This window comes from Lactuca serriola, chromosome 3 (genome assembly GCF_051521515.1).
Source record: "Lactuca serriola cultivar US96UC23 chromosome 3, Lser_US96UC23_V15, whole genome shotgun sequence".
NCBI lineage: Eukaryota > Viridiplantae > Streptophyta > Magnoliopsida > Asterales > Asteraceae > Lactuca > Lactuca serriola.
Window position 1 is genome coordinate 107,217,308 of NC_136410.1, and position 22,936 is coordinate 107,240,243.

At 36.2% G+C, this 22,936-nt stretch overlaps 1 pseudogene; it reads left to right on the forward strand.

Moving 5' to 3' along the window:
- Positions 1-10,260: 10,260 nt before the first annotated feature.
- Positions 10,261-10,378, forward strand: LOC145096554 (5S ribosomal RNA; annotated as a pseudogene).
- The last annotated feature ends 12,558 nt before the right edge of the window (positions 10,379-22,936 follow it).

A 22,936-nucleotide genomic window follows, 5' to 3' on the forward strand; every position in this document is an offset into this window, starting at 1 on the left:
GATTTGCATCCCTTATGGTGGATCTGAAGGGCCTACACACATCTGTGTGTATGAGATCCAAAAATCCTTCAGCTCTTTTACAAGAACCCGTGAAAGGTGACTTAGTCATCTTTCTAAACAAACAAGACTTGCATGTATCAGCTGACCTTAAGTCAAATGATTCCAACACTCCATCGTTTTGGAGTTGGGCAATGTGCTTCTTGTTGATATGTCCAATACAACAATGCCACAAGCATGCTTTGTCTAAACCATTAGACGAATCAATTTGTAACAGACTATTTCCTAAATTGTCTACAACCATAATAGTTTCATACACGCCATCACAAGGTAATGCTTCAAAATAAAATACACCATTATAATAAGCATAAATAGAACCGTTCTGTTAGGTTTAGAGCACTATTACCCTAAATGCCTTGGATCTATATTTTCTCTAATTATGCATGCATTTTTCAATTTTCCAAAGCATACATCCTAACTAGCATACATATGAACAAAATAGCTACTTAGATAACTTGCCTCTTTATAGGACTTGTAGGGTGTAGTTCTTGACCTTTGAAAGCTTGAGCACCTCAAGTGTGATGCCTCTAATGTGTCACAAACACCAAATGCAAGAGGAGTCTTGATAGAATAAGTTACTTAGTGCAAAATCAATATCACTCTCCTAGAATGAATGGTGTATACGATTTTGGTCATGAGGGGTTCCACTTATAGTGCTAGGGTTACATCTTTGCAAACCCTAATGACCTTTCATATTACTTAGGTTCCATGGATTAAAACCTCCATGGACTATCCATTAACTATCACATTGGTTTAGTCAATCATAAATAACCATGGATCATTAGCCCACACTATAAGAATCATTGATTTACATAATCAATCCCCATATATTTAATTAGTCTCTTTTGATCGCAATATTAATTTCAAATTAATTCTTATCAATACTAATTAAATAATATGATTTTTCAATTAATATATTATACTTAGAATATATTAATAAATCATAAATAACCTTATTCTCAAAAGTCCATCCTATCAAATAGCACTGATGAAGGCAACCCAAAAGGACCATGCTTCTATCGGGTCACGTACATCCCAGTTATAGTTATGGGCTTAGACACCAAATCCAACAGTCTCCCACTTAGATAAGTCTAATAACTATAGCTGCCAATGCAACTTCAGGATCCGACTTAGAATTCGTAGCTTTCAAAAGTCGTTGTCTACTCTAACCCAGTCAATGACGCGTCCTTTAGAGAAGGGATCATATATTCCTCTGTTCTCAAGATATCTATGCAGAAAAATACATGGAACATAGTCATACTTATTGTCGTGCAATTTGTTTCTCGATTTCCAATTTGTTTGGCATAGAACATAACTGAACACATCAATTTAGTTCTGACTGGGCCCGACACATAGTCAAAATAGAATCACTGAGGGGACCAAGATATCGCTTTTAATCCTCTTAGGATAAAAGGAACAAATAAACTTCGACATTATATGCTTGTACTAACTACTCATTAATTCATGCACAACGACACATTTTATAACATCAAGTTACTTATGTGTTTTAGTATCAGCAATGCATAACCAACTCGTAGTTAACAACTCATATATCTTAGTTTGAATATTATATGATATTATCATCTCACAATCACTTGTGATAAATTCAATGAAGTGATTCAGGTGAGCGTGGGTTAATCCACTACTCAAATCTTATTTTAGGAGTACTCACGAATGGTGTAGCAAACTTTTGCTATGTCTAATACCTTAGACAATCTACAAGCCAACTCATGACAGTCTAGCCTCATTACCTACTTTGAAAGTATGATCGACTGTGGATGGTTTGAATAATCTTATTTTTCGGGAAGTCAAAACATGCAAAGTGAAACACAAGAATAATACTAATCCTATATGGCCCCAAAACTTTTGAGTATAAATAAAATACCTTTTATTTAATCACCATATTGATTACACAGTATTCATTGTATATTATTTCAATTTATCAACTAATACTTGAATTAAAACAATAGCTATCCCATGCTCCAAGCATGCACACTATGTTTACCTACGATCCTTACTTTGTGAAATAGATCAATTGTAAACATTTCCAATGATACTAATTTCACAATTCCAAATCCTTATCGTAAGTGTAAGAATACCATGTTCTTGCCACTTACTGTAATTTGTTAGATTCTAAACTTATATGCAGTGATCCTTTTGTAATGACTATGTACACAAGTCACAAAGACTTTTTCAATTACAAAAATTTCCATTGGAGATTGTTACAAGACAATTCCATAGATCCGAAGTCTCATATTCAAAGCACATTCCTTTGAGCATCCTTCTTGCATAAAAGTTTCTAACTTTCTCATAGATTCTTGATATCAAACTCCCATTATGGAAAAATTTCCATATTTTCCATATGACAACTCATTGTTAATAGAATCTTGTCTATTCATAATAATGTCAATATGGTCCATCCATTACTATACTTCCAACTATCCATAAGCAACCAATCTTTGGCGAACCTTGGATTGTTCTTAGCAGTTGCTTAATAACTTTAGTCATATCCAGTTCTAGTCCATTTTCCCCATTAATGCCCTAGGCGTTTGGAAAATTAGAACACATGAATATTATAGCATACACAATCGATCCTATACCCGAAACATATATGATAAGATTCATAATGTCTTACATAAAGACATGATACTTGACCAGTCTTTTGCTATAATATTTCCATATATATAATTTCCAATGTTGAAGAAACATTACTTGAAAAACAAATATTCAAGAGTTAGTGTGATTTCTTATCAAGACAAACACTTTTGACAATCGGTCTTATTTGATCTTTATTTTATCCAAAACATTACAACTTACCAATTTCAAATGTACAAGAGTAGAAAAAATTTTACTCTACATTTGCTGATATGTCACTCAATATACAATCTTGGAGCATGACTCTAAGATTTGATTTTGGAACGAAGTATGATTCATCTTAATTGATTTAACCATTTCAACAATTCCTGATTCCTCTTCATAACAAATGCACTAAGGCATCCTTAGAGGATCAAATTTTGATATGGTTTTCATAATCATTAAGATGATCATAAAACACGATACTCAAGTACTCTCTCATCTTTTCAGATTGGAGAAACTTTTATCTTTCTGCCGAATTTGATTCTTCTCATTCGTTCTGCTATACATTGAGTCTTTTCAATGACTCAGAATTATATTTAATCTTGTAAGCATAACCATATTTACTAACTTTAGTAAACCATAATGAATAGTATTATTGTTCTTTGTGGTGGACCTGACTAGTGCACAACCAAGTCTATCTGATCCCATAGTCATTCACTTGACTCACCTCTGTATGTGAACAAGGAATTAGTCCTAATTTCCCAAAGATGAAGGTTGTCATTCATCATACAATACAAGTTGCATGATCCCAAGTTTCTGTCCAATTGAAACTTGGGTGATGAGAATCTTTCTTTATTTGGTAAATTTAGACACTACCACAAACGAAAGAATCAAATCCATATTGCTAAAAATATAAACATCAATTTTCACATACGCCATTGCAAGGAAATATAAAATAAGATAATTTTTTTCTTTATTTTTATAATTGCGGAAAAACTTTTCCCTACAATGCAATTACAAATGAAAACTATGTTATTAAAAAATTCTCAACAATCTATCATAACTCTTAAGCAGCTGCTCAAAAATCCGATCATCAAACCATGCGATCGAAATCCATCTCTTCGCGATCGGACTCTGCATACCTTTCCTTTAAGCTTCCTTTGATCCTACAAAACATAAAAATGTAATCTTATCACATCATGTATTAAGAATCTACAGATAAGAACTTAACAGAGTTAGATAATGGATATACCTGGAGCAGAGTCAAACTTTTTGACCTTACCATTCTTGTGATCCTTCAGGTAGATACGGCAGCTTCACAACCAATTCCCCTTCTCTTGGCAATAGAAACATATGGACTCTTTGGGGATGGTACACGAGACAATCTCAGACTTATCCTTTACCTTTCCCTTGGAAAGAGAAATCTTTTCTGGACTTCCAATGTTTCCATTGTTAATGTCCATGGAAGTTTGGGAAGTAGATCTTCTAATCAAATTTGCTTTACCAGTGCGCCAAATCATTGCAGACTCAGCAGCAATAAGCAAATAGGTAAGATCAATAACGGTCACATCGCGGTCTATCATATAGTATTCTTTAACAAACTGACTATACAAATCAGGAAGTGACTGAAGAACCAAGTCAATAGCCAAATTTCTTGAGACATCGACTCCTAATATTCCCAGCCTGTCAATGTGTGACTTCATCTCCAAGACATGTGCACACACAAATCTTCCATCTTCATGTTTGCTCGCCAATAGGGCATGAGTGACCTTGAACTTTTCAAGTCTTCGAACATGTGGATCAGGGAGAATAATTGGTGGAGGTGGAGGAAGTGATATACGATATTGTGGAATATCATCTTCATGTGGAAAGCCTTTTCCAACTGATTTGGAAAGACCACAGTTGTCTAACCTAGACATCCATAAAGGGAGAAATTCAAGTTAGTTGATTTAAGTCCTTAATATTACACCCAAAACGAAATATTAAGGCCAGGAACGAACACAATATTTTACAATTGCGAAGAGGGCTGCCGTAATCCAATTGTAAAATATTTGAAGGTAGGTAAATGACGATTTACCAATTTCCACCATGAAAAACAAAATGGATTATTAAGTTTTAACTGGATCGAAATTCCAAGATCCTTTGAGATTCATTGAGCTTTTCAATGCCGTGTTTAAATCTCCATTATACCCTTCAAGTTTGTGACTGGGATGCTGAGGATCACAAACAAGGTGTGAATAACCATGCAAATTAGCTAGGTACACTCAATGTTACAAATCACCCAATAAATGTGGCGGTTAACCACACACCCTCCATTAATCTATGATTAACATCAAACTACCCTTTGACATACATTGTCAGTCCCTGATTAGTGTGCCGGTTCACCACACACGCTCCACTAATGACTGAACAAGGTGCAAAGTTCAATTTCATGGAATAGCACCATTTTCACATTTTTCGTGAAGTAACTAAGATTGGTAATTTAATAAAGTTTAGTTACTTTATAATTTTCATTATACTTATAATGAGAATTAATGTCCTATCCTACCTGTTCGGCTTACGACCCTCCACCAGTCAAGGAAGCGGTGGGTGAGAGTGGACACCCATTAAACTGCCATTTTATAGGCAGTATCCTTATACCCCCTTATAGACTGCCTTCGTGAATGAGGCCTACTAATGGTAAGCCTGACTTGTCTTATATATATATATATATATATATATATATATATATATATATATATATATATATATATATATTAACTTTTAATATAATAATAGTATATGGGTTGAATTTTAACTTTTTAAACTCTAAGGATTAGAATTAAATGTTTTGTTTGTGAGACTTTAAAATTTCCAAAACATAAGGACAAGTTTTGAAACTTTTCAAAACTCTTGGTTTCCATACCTTATGAGTTAATGTTGGTTTTATGATAATACTTTTCATGTTCCATAACTTGAGGACAAGTTATGGAACTCTTTAAAAAACATTTAGATCGATTCTAACTTGGAAAATTATCATATAATTTTTAAATCATGATCTAAACTAACTCATAAGGAAAAATAGTTTCAAATCAAATGATACAAGTAATTAGCTTAACATATAAATTAACAACTATCATAAGAATTTTGACATCTATCTTTTGATGACTCTTGGAATTAATAACTTATGAGTTTAACGTTATTTTAATGGATGAGACTTTTCAATTTTCATAACTTGAGTACAAGTTATGGAGGTCATTAAAATCATTTACATCGATTTTCTACAATTAAAATTATCATATGATTCAAGATTGATCTAGCTAAGCTCATAAATAAGATAACATCAAGTCAACAATTTGCAAGCAACTTTGTTTATCATATAAATCAACAATTATCTTAAAACTTTGACGATTATCTTGTAATTGGATGAGCATAACTACCATATCATAAAAAACATATTTAAGGATGTAAAACAGTTTGTAGTAGTGATTCCAATCCAATCTAGGCCAAGAAAACTCGAAATTCTACAATCAGAGCCATGGACTCGACGAGTGCATGAACTGACTCGTTGAGTTGCCCTTGTTACTGAGTGGACTCGGCGAGTTCATTAGTCAGAGGCCAGAAAATTGATTTTTTTCAACTTTGAAAACTAACAAGCATCAAGTATAACAGGAAACAACCCTAGGCTTTGATACCACTGTTGGGTTTAGAGCACTAAAACACTTCTATGGTGCACATGCAACCCTAGATGCTTTGGATCTATGTTTTCTCTAATTATACATGTATTTTTCAATTTCTCAAAGCATACATCCTGACTAGCATACATATGAACAATATAACTAGTTAGATAACTTACCTCTTAATATGATTTGTAGGGTGTAGTTCTTGACCGTTGAAAGCTTGAGCAACTCAAGTGTGATGCCTCTAATGTGTCACAAACACCAAATGCAAGAGGGGCTTGAGATAATAAGTTACTTGGCACAAAATCAATATCACTCTCCTAGAATGAATGATGTAACCGATTTTGGTCATGAGGGGTTCCATTTATAGTGCTCGGGTTACATCTTTGCAAACCCTAATGACCTTTCATATTACTTAGGCTCCATGGATTAAAACCTCAATGGACTATCACATTGATTTAGCCTATCCTAAATAACTATGGATCATTAGCCCACACTATAAGAATCATTGATTTACTTAATCAATCCCCATATATTTCATTAGTATCTTTTGATCTCAAACTTAATTCCATATTAATTCTTGATCAATACTAATTAAATAATATCATTTTTCAATTAGTATATTATACTTATAATATATTAATAAATAATAAATAACCTGATTCTCAAAAGTCCATCCTATCAAATTGAATTGATAAAGGCAACCCAAAAGAACTATGCTACAATCGGGTCAAGTACATCCCAGTTATAGTTATGGGCTTAGACACCAAATCCAACACATTCTTATTATCAAAAGAATATCTAAAACCTTGTCTGTATAAACCATGAGAATAAATAATATTCCTTGTTATTTCTGATGAGTGGCAACAATTTGTTAAATCTAAACCTAACCCACTACTAAGCACTTAAGAGTAAATCCCAATCTTGGTAACAGGCGACGATCTCCTATTTCCTATAATCAGGTTCATCTTCCCATGCTCCACATCCTGACTTCTTCTTAGCCCCTGCAAGTCAGAACAAATGTGGAAACCACATCTTGTATCAAGGACACAAGAATTAGAATGCGATGAGTTTTTAGATTGAATAATGTAAATACCTGCCTAGGTTGGCTTAACCTTGCAATCCTTTATGTCTTGATAGTACTTGGGGCAACCTGTCTTCCAATGCCCCTTGTCATGTCTATAAGAACAAGTAGCCTCTTTAGGATTAGAATCAGGGGGAGCTTCATAACTAGATTTTTGTTTAGAAACTTTGCTTAACTACCTGGTTTGATACTTTCACTTCCAGTTCTTTTGAGGGAGCTTTCCTCTTCTTCCCCTTCCCTTGCCCAATGGCCAAGACGGGAGCAACAACATTGGTAGGAGGAGTGGATGAAATACTCTTTCCCTTGATTCCACTCTCAATGGTTCTCAGCAAGCTTTGGAGTTGACTAAATGTGACTTCCTCCTTGTTTAGATGATAAGTCATCACAAACTAATCATAACTGCTAGGTAATGAGTGAAAGACTACGTCAATAGCCAATTCCTCATCAAAGTTGTAACGCCCGTGTTTCTAGGCTAGACATTAATATTGACATAATGGTCTAGGTTAACCTTTGTAACTCATTTAGAAGAAATGAAAAGGAATTATGTGAATTTTATGTGAATTATGTGTTTTATGCTTAATTATTAGGGTTTAATTAATTAAGAATAAAAATAAGCGTCAAAATTAAAGTGTGAGATAAGCCCGATATCTTTACATAAAGTTGTAGTGGTCGAAACAAGGATTTTAGGGATATAAAAAATGCCGAAATCCGAATTATAACGAAGAAGTTATGACCTGTCGAAGTTTCGCGACAAAACCGGCACGGTGCTGAATGTCGTAAAAAGTGAGTTTTTGATAAACTACTTTTTAGCCTTACTAATCTAAACGAAAGTCGTAGTATTCGTTAAACCGAGAAGTTCGATAAAAAGAACGCCCAAATCTGACTTCGTATGAGGAAGTTATGATTTTTCGAAGTTTCAGCTTAGCAGTAGACAGCTAAAATCTCGAATTTTAGATCGAGCGATTTTTAGCCGACACAACCTAAACGAGAATCGAAGGTCTCGTCATTAGGAGCACAACGGTAAAAAGTCTGACGAAAACGGACGTCGGATGAAGAAGTTATGAATTTTTAACGGATTTCCTGTCCCGGTCTGTTAAAAATGATAATATAAAATTTAAAGTCAAAATTAGCCGACGAAGTCTAAACGGAAGTTGTAAAGCATAATTTTAGCTACGCGTGCATATAAAGAACGTCAAAAACGGAGCTCGTATGCGAAAGTTATGGATTTTAGAAGTTTTGGCGCGAAAAACGAGAAAAATCCCCAAAACCGAGGAATTTCGCACACGTGGACTTCGGTCACGTCACCCTCGCTTCGCATCCGACGCGTGTCCAGAAATTGCTGAGACACCGAAGCCACCTGGCGAGGCATGTCATGATCTTCGCGAGTCCGAGGTTTGGTCCAGTAGAAATGCGACGCGTGCCTCTTTCCCTCGTGCGTCCGAACCCTCGCAGGTGCCACGAACCCCCTCATCGGATCCGGACTTCGGTCCAATCACCAGCTGCCAGCGAGGCCTTCGCATGCGCAGCCTACGAGCGAGCCACCCCCTACGAGCTTCGGATCTGCTGCCGCGTGTCTTCTTCCTGACCATCCGATCAGAAGCCTCGCCCCTATAAATAGAAGGGTGCGAGACCTCCCGGGTAACTTTGAATATTTGTCAATTTTAACCCCTAAACCCATATTTTCTTCATCTTAACATCCCCCAAACCCCCGGTATCGATTGTAAAGACCGGAATACTCCACGAAGTGCCCGAGAAGCCCGGAAAATTTATTTTTTCGGTTTCGAAGCCCGACTTTTGCAAAACCCGGTTTCTCAATAAAACTCCCGGTTTTATTAGAAACGATCGTTTTAGGAAACGAATTGCTGCCCGATTATCACCAAATCATGTGAGTGTATAGTCACTTTCATTTTACACATAGATATGAAGTATTTAACTTATAATACGTGCTATGTGTATATATATTAATTGTTTATTTGAGGTGACTGTTGAGTTGATGTTTTATACAAGTTTTAAACTGTATAAGTATTTTTATCTACAAATATGTTGGGTAGAACATGGGTAGATAGTGATGTGTGATAAAATAAAATTTGAGGAGAGGCCTCGATGACTTTTGAGATCAAGTCATCTAGCGGAGTTTGGATGACGACCACGGACGTTCTAGACGGTCTAGTGGGAAACATTAGCAGGTCCGCAACCTGTAGGTGTTAATGAACTTGGGTGTTCATTCGTTGTACTCCATCCCCCTCATGGTTGCCTTTAGGACATGTATGGCTGAGGAAACCCCTTAGCAGTAGTGTCCATCCCGATGATATTCATTAGGCTAGGTCCCTTGTGAAAAGTGTTTAGGAACATAAAGTAAGGATAACGGGAACGGGTAATCAGGGTTATTGTTGATTGATGAACTTAGTAAGTTTATTATTATTGTGGGTTGAAAACCCTATATGCTCACCAGGCTCCCAAGCCTGACCCACTCAGCTTTTTATGTTACAGGAAGTGGACCCCGAGCATAGTCGGAGGACGACGAGAGATTTTTGGATTATACGCCAGTAGTTATAAATAACTGTTGAAAGGCTTATAATGTCTTGTTTATGCTTTTGACTTGTATCGGAACATGACATCCCGAGGTTTTGATATATATGGAAAATATATACCTTCTTAATGAAGGATTTTGATAAACTTTTATCATATGTTGTTTGGGGACCAATTCCGCAACATCTTTTAAAAAGATTTCTCTGATTTTATTTTAAAAAGCATAAATTAGATCGGTCTTTTCTGGCCGAGAAATTAGGGGATGTCACAGTAAGTGGGTTAGATCTGATCCCACATCGGCTGGGTAGGAGAACTAAGCATTCCTTATAAGGGGTGTGGATACCTTCCCTATCACAACGCGTTTTAAATCCGTGAGGGCAGCAGATCCCATAAGAACTCTGCAGTTAAGCGTGCTCGGGCGGGAGTAGTACTAGGATGGGTGACCCCATGGGAAGTCCTCGTGCCGAGTGGCCCAAAGCGGACAATATTGTGATACGTGCCAGAGGGGGATGTTACAAATGGTATAAGAGCAAGGGCACGGGTCGATGTGTTCGACGGGGACGTCGAACCCTATAATGGGGGGGGGGGGGGTGAAAGTGGGTTAGATCTGTTCCCACATCGGCTGGGAAGGAGAACTAAGCATTCCTTATAAGGGGTGTGAATATCTTCCCTATCACAAAGCGTTTTAAATCCGTGAGGGCAGCAGATCCCATAACAACTCTGCAGTTAAGCATGCTCGGGCGGGAGTAGTACTAGGATGGGTGACCCCCTGGGAAGTCCTCGTGCCGAGTGGCCCAAAGCGGACAATATTGTGATACGTGCCAGAGGGGGATGTTACAAAAGTTCACATTTAGCTTCAGGAGAAGATCCATATATCTTTGCATGAATTGCAAGTGGCTCATGACAGACTCTCCGTCCTTCATCTTGCTGGTTATGAGGGTCTTCATAATTTCATACCTCTCTTGACGAGCTTGTTGATGGTACTTTTCCACCAATTCCTTGTTAATATAATATGGCCAATACTCCTCATAGAACCTCTGAAGCTCAGGAGTCATAGGGGAAACCATAATGCACGACACTTTGGTCGCATCGTTGTAAAGTCTCCTGTACTTAACAATTTCTTCAGGAGTAGCTTTAGTTTCATCGATCTCGTTCAGCTCTTTTTCGAGAACATATTCCTTGTCCTCGAATATCAAAGCCATATTGATGTTGAAAATCCAATCATTATAATTGGATCCATCAAAGGTGACTTTTGAGCAGATGCTCAAGAGAGAGAAGTGGTTGGAGTTGTTGTTAGAGGAGCCAGAAGCGTTGTTGGAAGTTGACATCTACAAAAAGAAGAAGGACAAGTTTTAATTAGATAATGAAATTCTCAAATAATACCCTAATGAAATATTAAGGCTAGGATCCAACTAAATAATTCACAATTCAGAAGAGGGATGTCGTCATCCAACTGCAAATTATTTAAAGGTAGGTAAATGATGATTTACAAATTTCACCACCACGAAAAACGAAATTTTATGCGAATTATGTTTTAAATGAAATTCCTAGATCTTTTGAGATTCATTGAACTATTGAATGGCATGATTAATCTCAATTATGCCCTTTCCATTTGTAACTAGGATACCAAAGATCAAAAACAAGGTGTGAATAACCATGCAAATTAACTTGGTACTCCTGATGTCATTTATCACCTAATTAATATGCCGGTTAACCACACACGCTCCACTACTCAATGATAATTTACGAGCTACCCATTGCTACCCTTTATTAGTCCATATTAGTGTGCCGGTTAACCACACATGCTCCACTAACGACTTTTATAAAGTGCAATGTGCAATTTCATGGATTAGCATCAAATTCACATTTTTCTAAAGTAACTAAGATTGAGAATTTTAAGAAAACATTTAGTTACTTTATTTATTTCATTATACTTATTAATGAGAGTTTAGTGTCCTATCAAACCCGTTCGGCTAACGAGCCTCTACCAATCAAGGAAGCGGTGGGTGAGAGTGGACACCTATTCAATCGCCTTTTTATAGGCAGTTTCCTTATACCCCCTTATATATATATATATATATATATATATATATATATATATATATATATATGCTTCGTGAATGAGCCCTACTAACAGTAAGACTGACATTTTTTAGACACACACACACATACATATATATATATATATATATATATATATATATATATATATATATATATATTAACTTTTAATTTTACAATATATATCATGGTGTATTTTAACATTTAAAATACTAAGTTTCTAAAATTTAAAGTTTCCAAAACTAAACTATTCAATTCAAATTTAAAATTTCGAAACCATGGCTGTATTTTTAAAACTTTTCAAAAATACTAGGTAAAATTTTTTAATAATTAAATTAACAAATTAATTTTATCGTTAACTAAAAATTTAACCCAATCATGTATCCATGATAAGGATATAAGATTACCGATAAAAATTTCCAATTTTAAACCATTAAAACAAATTTAAGGTAATTATCCTAATCAATCCATGAAAGGTTTGTCAAAGCCGAAAATCTGAGATCTAACAGTGCAACCCCTCGAGTCTGGGCAATGCACTCATCGAATTGATGTCAACTCGTCGAGTTCGATGAACATAATGAATATTCTGTTCTCCTCTCCTTTGAACAATTGACAATTGCATCATATTCAATAGAAAACTAACCCTAGGATCTGAAACCACTAATGTTTTTTGAGCATAACAACAAATCCTATGTGTTCATGCAACCTAATGCTGTGGATCTAGGTTTTCACTAGTTGAACATGAAAACTTGAATACAAAATAGAAACTATAGGAAGCTAATACAAATTTCGAAATCTATACAAAACTAGAGTTTAGATGCATATCATTGTTATTATGTAGTAATAACAATGAAACCTTGATGATCTTGAACTCTTGAGAGCAACTGCCTCAAATGTGACACCTCTAATGGCTTACAAAAACTCTTTGCAAGACGATGAGAGGAGTAAGGAGGAGGTAGCACCATAATTTCAGATTCACTAGGGTTAGGAAGCATATATCCGAAATCCTAAGTGGTTGGGGTCTTTATATAGTTATTGGTTGCTTAGAGCCAAAGCTAGGGTTTGCTGGAGGAAACCCTAATTTCCAGCTTAAGGCCTAAGTAGCCCATGCACTCCCATTCATAAGGCCTTGGATGAAAACTTATAGGGCCTCCTTATAATTTTCATCCACTCCTTCCATGGAGTCCATCAGTCCAATTTCACAACTATCAATAAATTGCAAAACAACCCCTTATACTTTTAATTAATTCCTTTAACCCCAAAATTAATTCCAATTTAATTTATGATTAAATATTAATTAAACAACATGATTTCTAATTAATATATTATTTTCATAACATGTTAATAAATCATTTATATCTATTTAGTATTCCAAATAATAAGTTCCACTTCTCTCCAGAAGTCATCATGTTAAGTTGCTAGAGTGAAGGTAACCCAAAAGGACCGTGCTACTATCAATTCAAGTACATACCACTTATAGTTATGGGCTTAGACACCTAATCCAACATATTTACCATCAACTTTTTTAACTCCTGGTAATCAATGCACATCTAGTATGAACCATCCTTCTTTTTCAAGTAAAAATTTGGTGCCCCCATGGTGAATTGCTTGGTCGGTTAACCTCCTTGCCACAGAACTCCTGGAGCTGAGAGGACAGCTCCTACATCTCAGGCGGTGCTAAACGGTATGACGCCTCAGCAATCGGGGCTTTGCCGGGAACCAAATCAATACTCAGCTTCACATGTCTCATAGGAGGCACACTGGGTAAATCCTCCGGGAATACATCTAGAAACTCTCTGAGTACAGGCATTCGAAACTCAACCCCCCTGACCTGAGTGTCAATCATGTAAGTAAGATAACCCAAACATCCATGCTGAAGATACTATTGATCCCTGGCAGCTGAACAAAAGGTTGAACCAACCTTGGTATCCTTACTATAAAGAACCAATTCTCCCCCACTTTGGGTTCAAACTATCACCTGTTGTCTTTTACAGCCAATAATGGCACCAAATATTCTCAACCAATCCATCCCTACTATCATACACACATTCTCCATAAGGATAGGAATTAAATCGATCGTGTAAGATACCCCAAATATCTCCAAGGTACAATCTTGAAAAATTCTCATTGTAGAAACCCCATGTTTGTTGGTGATGGAAACCCACAACAGACTCCGAGAATAATATCAAAACTCTTACTAAAGGACTGAGACACAAAAGTCTGAGACAAAAAGACTGAATCACACCCAATTCATATACTAGTAATGACGCCAGACACCTCCCTGGCCTCCTCTGATGTGAGGTGAAAAGCTTGACCCATGGCCTTCCAGGCCTCAACTCTCCCCTAGCGTCCATCTTTATTCCTCAAAGTAGCTGGTGCTAGAGCCTGCACTGGTATTGTGGAGAGCATGGGACAGTTGGCCTTCACGTGGCCAACCTGATCATAGTGGTAGCAAATCCTTGTGCTTGGCACTGGGGCCTGCTGACAACAATCCCTAGAAATTTGGCGCTCCTTGCCACATTTGTGGCACCCAAAAGCCGATTGACAAGCGCCCTCATGCGCCTTCCTGCACTTGCCACAAGTGTGACCCTTTTGACCTCTAGATCATGAATCAACGAGGTTGAACCGCTTTACTGCAGGCTGTGGCTGAACCAGAGTCTGCCTCTGCTACTTCGTTTGGGTCTTGATTTCAATCTCCCACCTCTACGCGGCATCCTGAAGCTTAGAGAGGTTACGATATCATTGGGTAGACAAAAACTCCGGAATCCCAATCTTGAGTATACTGAAGTAGTGCGATATCTGGGTGTTCTCCGAAGCAGAATACCTAGGGCAGAAAAGAGCTCTCTAAGTAAAAATCTTGGTGATCTCCATCACCAACTTCATCTTCTGCCTCAACGTAGATACTCCTAAGCGAGCCTCTTCCTCTTGACCAAGGGAACATACTATTTATAAAACATCCCCGAGAACTACTCCCAAGTAACACAAGCCTTCTACTCAGGAGTTTAATAACCGGTCACCAGCTTCCACCAGTCCTTCACACCAATACGGAGAAGGTTCAAGGCGCACCGGACGCTCTAGTCCTCCGGACATGAACTTGTGAAGAAACAACTATCCACATCAGAAATCCACCTTATTTCCATGATCGGGTCCTTGATCCCATAGAAACAACTATCCATACCTGATGTCCTGCAGCATCAATAACTACAGTAGTTGCAATAGGAGCAGCCTCAGTCACAACGGCCTATCGCTTATCAAAAAGCTCAATCATCGCGGTCTTGATAGACCTAAAGAACTCTGTGATAGCCTCCCTAACAACCATAATCACCTAATTAGTGATCATCTCCTAATGTCATCATCGATCAATCCTTGCCTCTTTGGGCCACCAACTCCTGATCCAGTGCCTCTACTGATCGACATATGGAAAACAAACCAAAATTCTTCAGAAAAACCAAAATTTTTACTATTACAATCATTACATGAAGACTAGATCCTCGCGGTCCGTGACTTCCTTGCTACACATATAGGTCCTGTGCTTCAAGTAGTAAGGGCCCATACTACTTTCCACACCTACATGTATTTGTCTCAAGGGGTCATCACGGACCACCCGATTGCAAGACCCAACATCTAGAATACGCATACATCCTACAAATATTCTCAAGAGTGGCTAATCCTCCCACACACTATCCTTCTACAATCCATACTTAGTCATGAAACTTCAACTAACCCTACAGCCGCTCATGTATTCTAATCATACATAACACTGGACTCCATAGCTAGTCGAACACTTGATTCTACCCTATGCCCACATTTAGACAAGGAACAAGAAATAAGGCTAAATCAAACATTCTTATCCTATAGAATCTTAGTTATGTACAATTATGATTCACACACTAAGAAACCACAATCATAATGTCAATTCTATATGGCATAACAACAAATTTTCCTAGGCTATCAGGCATCATACGTCAGCCAATAATATCATAGAATTCTAGAAGATCCCTAGCCTACAACTACCACACAATTCTATCATAATCATCATATGCAAATAAAATTGTGGGTATCTTGGGGAAAACGTTTTTGCTCCGACTGATCATACACATCTCGTCATTCCTTGGTTACTTTCGAAAATTATTTGAAAACTTTTGTAAATCCTTAATTTGTGTATTGACTCACACGAATGTTCATCCAATTCTATCAAACTGGGCTCTGGTACCAAATTGTCACATCAAAAAATCAAAGAAAATTTTTTTTATTTCAAAACCAATCCAAAATCCATAACTTTCACAAAAACATAGTTTCCAAAAGTCATAAACAAGGAATCAGAGTATCCCAAAATCATAATCACATAAAATTGTAGGAGGATGTGCACGATCAAGCCTTTTCCTTGCCTCTGTCCTTTGAAGTACCCAAAACCATAAAATTAAACTGTAAGCCAAAGCTTAATGAGTTTCCCTAAAGTACCACTCGACACACATATAACAACATGCATACTAGGTCTACAACCATCAAATTAGTTACCCCTAAGCCCATATCATAAGTCTGGATTACCCTTCTGACCCACAACTTATGTTTGGATTGCTGCCGAGCACACATCATAATTCTAGATTGCTCTCCTGACCCATATTTAATGTCTGGATTGCTCCCAAGTTTGTTGGCTTTCGTACATAGCAATATTGCCTCAACCCAACAATACTATGTCGACATATGCAACAGATAAACATATGAATAGAAACTAGATAACCATGCAAATCTAACAGACCAGTACTGCATAGGGACGCCATACATACCAGGATACATAACCAAGTAAGCCGACATTGTTGCCTTCTACCCACAAGTATAGTGAGGAAAACTCACATCATATTCTAAAGATAGTTGAACTGATCACCGCCCTGAATATTGACTCTCTTGGTCACCTATACAATAAACAGGGAACCAACCTCAATATACCACTCAAAATACTCTATTTAACCTAAAGTCAAACTTGGTCACTGGTCAAAGTCAACCGTCAACGATTAAAATCCACACTTAAAAGCCATACAACCATACGTGACGTCGTGAAAAACTAGTGGTCACGTCGTGACCCAGTAAGACAAAATAGTTGACATATTCCATTCTCATGTCGTGAGCCACAAGGCCTTATGTCGTGAGATACGTTCTGAACAAATTTATGCAATGGGCTAGTAATCCTTTTCGACAAGAAACCATATTTCTAGAATGTCTTATCTACTCCAGAACATCATAAAGATTGTGGCTTTTTGGACATGCATGTTCAATGTATGTCCCAAACACAAACTAGGGCACAAATGGATGAAATGGCATTAGAAGCTCATGCAAGAGTCTCAAAACCCAACCATACTTCAAATACCACAATTATTTCATCAAAGAGACATTGGAGATCCATAAATTTGGTAACGTTATGAATTCCAAACAATATATCATTCTATACATGTAAGATAATGCATAAAAACCTAGATATAAAATTAGAGACTCAAAAAACAATGAACTTAGATAGTTACACGGGCCCAGAAGGTGTAAAGATGAATGATGGTGAGGCTTGAAAGCATAAATAATAATTTAGATGCTCTTCCTCATCTTGTTTGCTAGAAATCACCACATGCTTTAAATATGGGAAAACTCTGAAAATTAGGGTTTGCCTCGCAGCCAGTTCTAAGGGGTCACGTTGTAACCCTCAAGCATATGTGCGTTCTTCTAAATGGGGTCACGTCGTGACGTTGGTCTAAACTTAAGAATTTAAATAGGAAATTCCACACCGATGCTTATCTGGAACTGGGTTTTACATATTCTATATTTTGTGTGGGGAAAAATAAAAGGCAAGTGTGGGGTATTTTGATATATCCTAAATTATACATATATAAATGGACATTTTCAGGTACTTTTATATGCTTTTTAATTAATTTATTTATATTTTGCAAATGTTATGGGCATATTGGTGATTTAGTAGCTAAAAAGGGTCATTTTGTACATAATTTCATGAAGTGTTGAAAAAGAAAGACAACTGGAATTAAGCATGGAAAGGAATCTAAAGATTATGTAGAGAATTTCCATAGTTTCTATTTCTCACCGCGATTTATGTCCATTCTGAAGAACTATAAATAGATCCCCAAATTTTTCGAGAAAAAGAATATATCAGAAAATAAGAAGAATACAAAAGATTAGGACCAGAGAAAGGCCGTTTTGAGGGTCTCTTGGCAAAATCAGTCGACTAGATGATTATGGAGTAGAAAGTTAAAGATCAAAAGAAGAAATCATTTGGTTATCGATCTGTTTAGTTTTCGGTCTATAATTAGTCAAGCTTTTGATTTCATATATGCTCTTTTCAAAATTTGGGATTAAACCCTTTATGATTTTTTTTTATATTTATGAAACCTAGTTTTAGAGATTGATTGATAGCTGGTTATTAAAATTTGTTTAATTTAGTATTTTTATACTCAATTAAAGACCCCTACGTATTAATACTAATTTTTTATGCTTATATAATTGACTCTATGATCTAAGAATAGGCTCATATTATGTATCTTGTATCATGTTATTTTGCCAACATTAGTAGCCCAAAACTCCATTAATGAGGTAGGTGGTAGAACAAGAGGTCGACCTGTTAGGTTTTAGTATTTGTATGTTTTGTTAAGTTTGTATGTGATTGTGTTCGTAGCTTGTTATGTCTTATTATAAATTCTTCACTTACATATGCGAGAATAGTTGTTTTGTATTTGACATATTTGTTCATGTTTAGGTTCGCAACTTTGATGTTGACTTAGATGTTCCTTTCTGACTTTCCTCCATCCCTATATATAGGGAAGTTAGTTAGTAGAGAGAGTATATTTTGTGTATAGTTCTCTACATCTTGTACTGAATTGTTCGCTTACTCTCTAATGAAATCGTGATCTTATTTACCTTCTTGTGCTGTTAATCTTTCATATCTTCATGATGTTATCTGACTAGAATCTACCAGTTCCAATTATTCTAACAAGTGGTATTAGAGTTGGAGATTTGTGAGTTGTTTTTCTAGTCCTGAGTTGTTCGAAGTTCTTTGTGTTCTTCATATTTTTAGTTTGAATTTTTTTTATCATTTCCACATTTTGCAAGTATTTTTGCAAAATTGATCTTAAGTTCTTTGTTCAAAATTTTCTCTACGATTTGAAATCTTTCCTTTTCTCACATATATGATTTAAATTTTGTTTCGATTTGAAACGTTTTTGAAAATGTCAAAAGATGATTCTAATTTGATTTCTTTCAATCTTCCGGGTAGTATTGGATCTACTACTTAGATTCTTATCCTTTTTCGAGATGACTATGAAGTTTGGGCTTTACATTTTGAAGATTATGTTGTTTGAATTAAAACTCATGGTTCAAGCATTTGACATTCAATCATGAAAGAAGCTCACAGGTAATTGAAAACAAAAAATATTGTTAAAACTCATGAAAGACTAGATGACATCATTGCTGATGGTAAAGGTATGACATTAGAAGGAAAGGACAAGTTGCAGAATAATCTAAAAGAAATCCGAATCTTGTGGTTTGCTCTTCTTCCAAATACTTTTTGATTGGTGTGTTCTCTTCCTAATATTAAAGAAATATGGGATAGGTTAAAAGAATGATATTCAGGAGATGCTGATCTGACTCATTCTATTCAAGCTACACTTCTCTCTGAATTTTGATCTTTTGAGTAGAAATCAAATGAAACGATTCATTAAACTGTTAATCGTTTTAATCATTTGTTGAGTAGAATGCTTAAGCATGATCTGAGAAGAAAAACAATTGAAGAAAAAGTAATTTTTCTTGAATTTTTATGATATGAATGGAAATATATTGGATCAACTATCAAAGAACATGAACAATTCAAAGATTATTATCTTGCTAAGGTCGTAGAAATTCTGAAATCTCATGAGGCTGAGGATCTTAAGGATGAAGATTTTGTTCCGAATTGCGGTCCATTGGCATTTGTTGCGAAAGACGAGGGTTCAAAAGTTATGAAGTCCAAGGTAGTGGATGATTATTCAGATTCTGATGGTACAAATGAGGAATTCACCAGTGAAAATTAGAGATCTCATGGTCAGTAACCCCAAGGAATTTTGTATGAAAATTTTCTCTAAGTTCAAAAGTAAAATTCCAACAGAAGTGATAATGGAGGAGGAGACCTCAAGAATCAAAACTCAAGTTATGACAAAGCGAAAGAGGAAGGATACAATTCATATAAGAAATAAGAAGAATAGAATGAGAAAACGCTACTTGGAGTCTAGAAATATGATTGTAATTACTATCACGGTAAAAATCATTTCGCAAAGGAGTGCATGCTAAGAAAGAAAAATGAGAAAAAGGAAAAAAAAGGATGAATCTTATTATGTGCAAAAGATTGAAGAAGTTTGCAAGTTAAAGCTAAATGAAAAAGTGTTGCTTGTTGGGGAAGATGATGTAATGCCCTTAGATTACGACTAGTCAATTTAGAGACAATAAGCGTCAAAAACAACTTTTTGATAGAAAATTATTTAGAATGAATAATCTTAACTAAGTTTTAGTATATGTCAAAAGGTTTTCGTGCATATAAAGAACGCCGAAATCCGAGTTATAACGAAGAAGTTATGACCTGCCAAAGTTTCGCGACAGAACCGACACGACACAGTGTGACATAAATAGGGAAATTTCATTAGAGAAATATGTAACCCAAGTGATCTAAACGAAAGTCGTAGAGTTCGTTAAACCGATAGCATGCATCAAAAGAATCCCCAAATCTGACTTCGTATGAGGAAGTTATGATTTTTCTAAGTTTCAGTTTAGCAGTATGCTGCCCGAAACTCGAATTTGAGATCGAGTGATTTCTAGTCGAAGCAATCTAAATGAGAATCGAAGATCTCGTCATTAGTAGTTCAACGATAAAAAGATAGATGAAAACGGACGTTAGATGAAGAAGTTATGAATTTATAACGGTGTTTTCCTGTCCCGGCCTACTAAAAATAAATTCAAAATTAGCCAATAGAGTCTAAACGAAAGTTGTAGAGGATAGTCTCACATACACGTGGATATTAAGAACGTCAAAAACGGAGCTTGTATGCGAAAGTTACGCAAGTTTGAAGTCTTCTTAATCGAGTACACCCAACGTAATTTTGGAGTACGTCCAGCGTACTCGGAACCGCCTCAACTACGCATGCAATGACGTCACTCCAGTACATACGCATGCAATGACGTCGTGTATGCCCAGCGTAAGGCCTAGTAAGCCCAGCATACCTAGATTTATGCCTAGTGTAATCCCACATTCAACACCCTATAAATAGAATGCGAGACTGCCTTATTTCTTTGCTCATTTTTTCTTCTTTCTCTCTCGTTTTGCATCGTTTTGCGTGCAAGAAATATCCCGAAGCCTCGGTATCATTCCCGAGCCCCAAAGCAAGTCCCGAAGCTCCGAAGATCCCGAGAAGTACAATTCCCGAGCCGAAGCTCTGCCCGCAAGAAGCCAATTTTTTTGTGAAGATCTTCCAGATCTACTGAAGAATACTACTTCTACAAGACGTAGTGCTGTCCGATCATCTTCTGATCAAGTAAGTGTATAGTTACTTTCTTCTAACACATAAGCATGAAGTGTTGGCTATGAAATACGTCCTAAGTATTGGCTATGAAATACGTCCTAAGTGTTTATATATTGTTGATTATTTGAGAAGGATGTGGAATGAATGTTTTATATAGGTTTTAAATGAGTTCAACTGTATATGTATGTTATATCTACAAATATGTTAGGTAGAACATGGGTAGACGAAATAGTTGGTGTGTGATGAAGGATGAATTTGAGGATGAGACGAAAGATAAACCTCGGTAGCTATGGATTTAGTACCATATAGATGAACTTTGGTAGCTATGGATTTAGTACCGTATAGAAGAAAGTTGGTAGCTATGGACTTACTACTTACACTGGTAGCTATCACTTTAGTACCCGATGAATGAACCATAGCAGCTTTGGAATTAGTGCTCTACGAAAGAACCTTGGCAGCTATTGTCTTAGTGCCTAATAAAGATTCCTGGCAGCTATTGTCTTAGTGCCTAATAAGGAATGAACGGATACATGACTCTTAGGGTAGACCCTTAAGAGTAAGGAAGATAATGAGGATGGGTAATTGGAATGATCGTTTGATGATTAAATATATATATAAGATATAATATTATGGGTTGAAAACCCTATATGCTTACCAGGCTCCCAAGCCTGACCCACTCAGTTTTCTTTGCATTACAGGTAATGACACAAGAGTATAAATTGGTGGGCTTGACGAGAGATTTTGGATTTTAGATCAGTAGTTATAAATAACTGTTGTAAGATCTATTTTATATTGTGTATGCTTTTCGTCTGTATCGGAACATGTCATCCCGAGATTTTTTTATTTAACGAAAATACATTTCTTTAAAGAAATGCTTTGATAAATTCTTATCATATTTTGTTTTGGGAACAAATTCCGCAACTGTTTTTCTATAAAAGATTACTCTTATTTTAAAAACAAAGCATAAACAAATCAGTCTTCTCTGGCTGTGAAATTGGGGATATCACAGTTGGTATCAGAGCATTAGTTTAAACGAGCTAGGAATTTGTAGGATTTCTAGACTTAAACTTAGAATGCTAAGAAATGATTGTGAGATGAGTGTCTACCATATTTTAGACACGAGCACTAGTATATTTTACGAAAGATGCCTAAAATGCTTTTTTGTGCTAAATGTTATATGTTTGCTATATATGATATTGTTTGTTCGGATCTATGGTTTGTTGCCGACTGGATCTGGAAACCTTATGTGTTTAGGATTCTAAGCGTACGACTACGATATTAGAATTAGCATGTAAACGTTTCCGAGTGATAAGGATGATTTAATTATCTATCGTGATTGAGGATTTGAATTCACCATATTCGGTGTATAGATAAAAAATGGTAAAAACCAGAAGTGGAGTTGGAAACTTGAACGAAGACAGGAATCAACC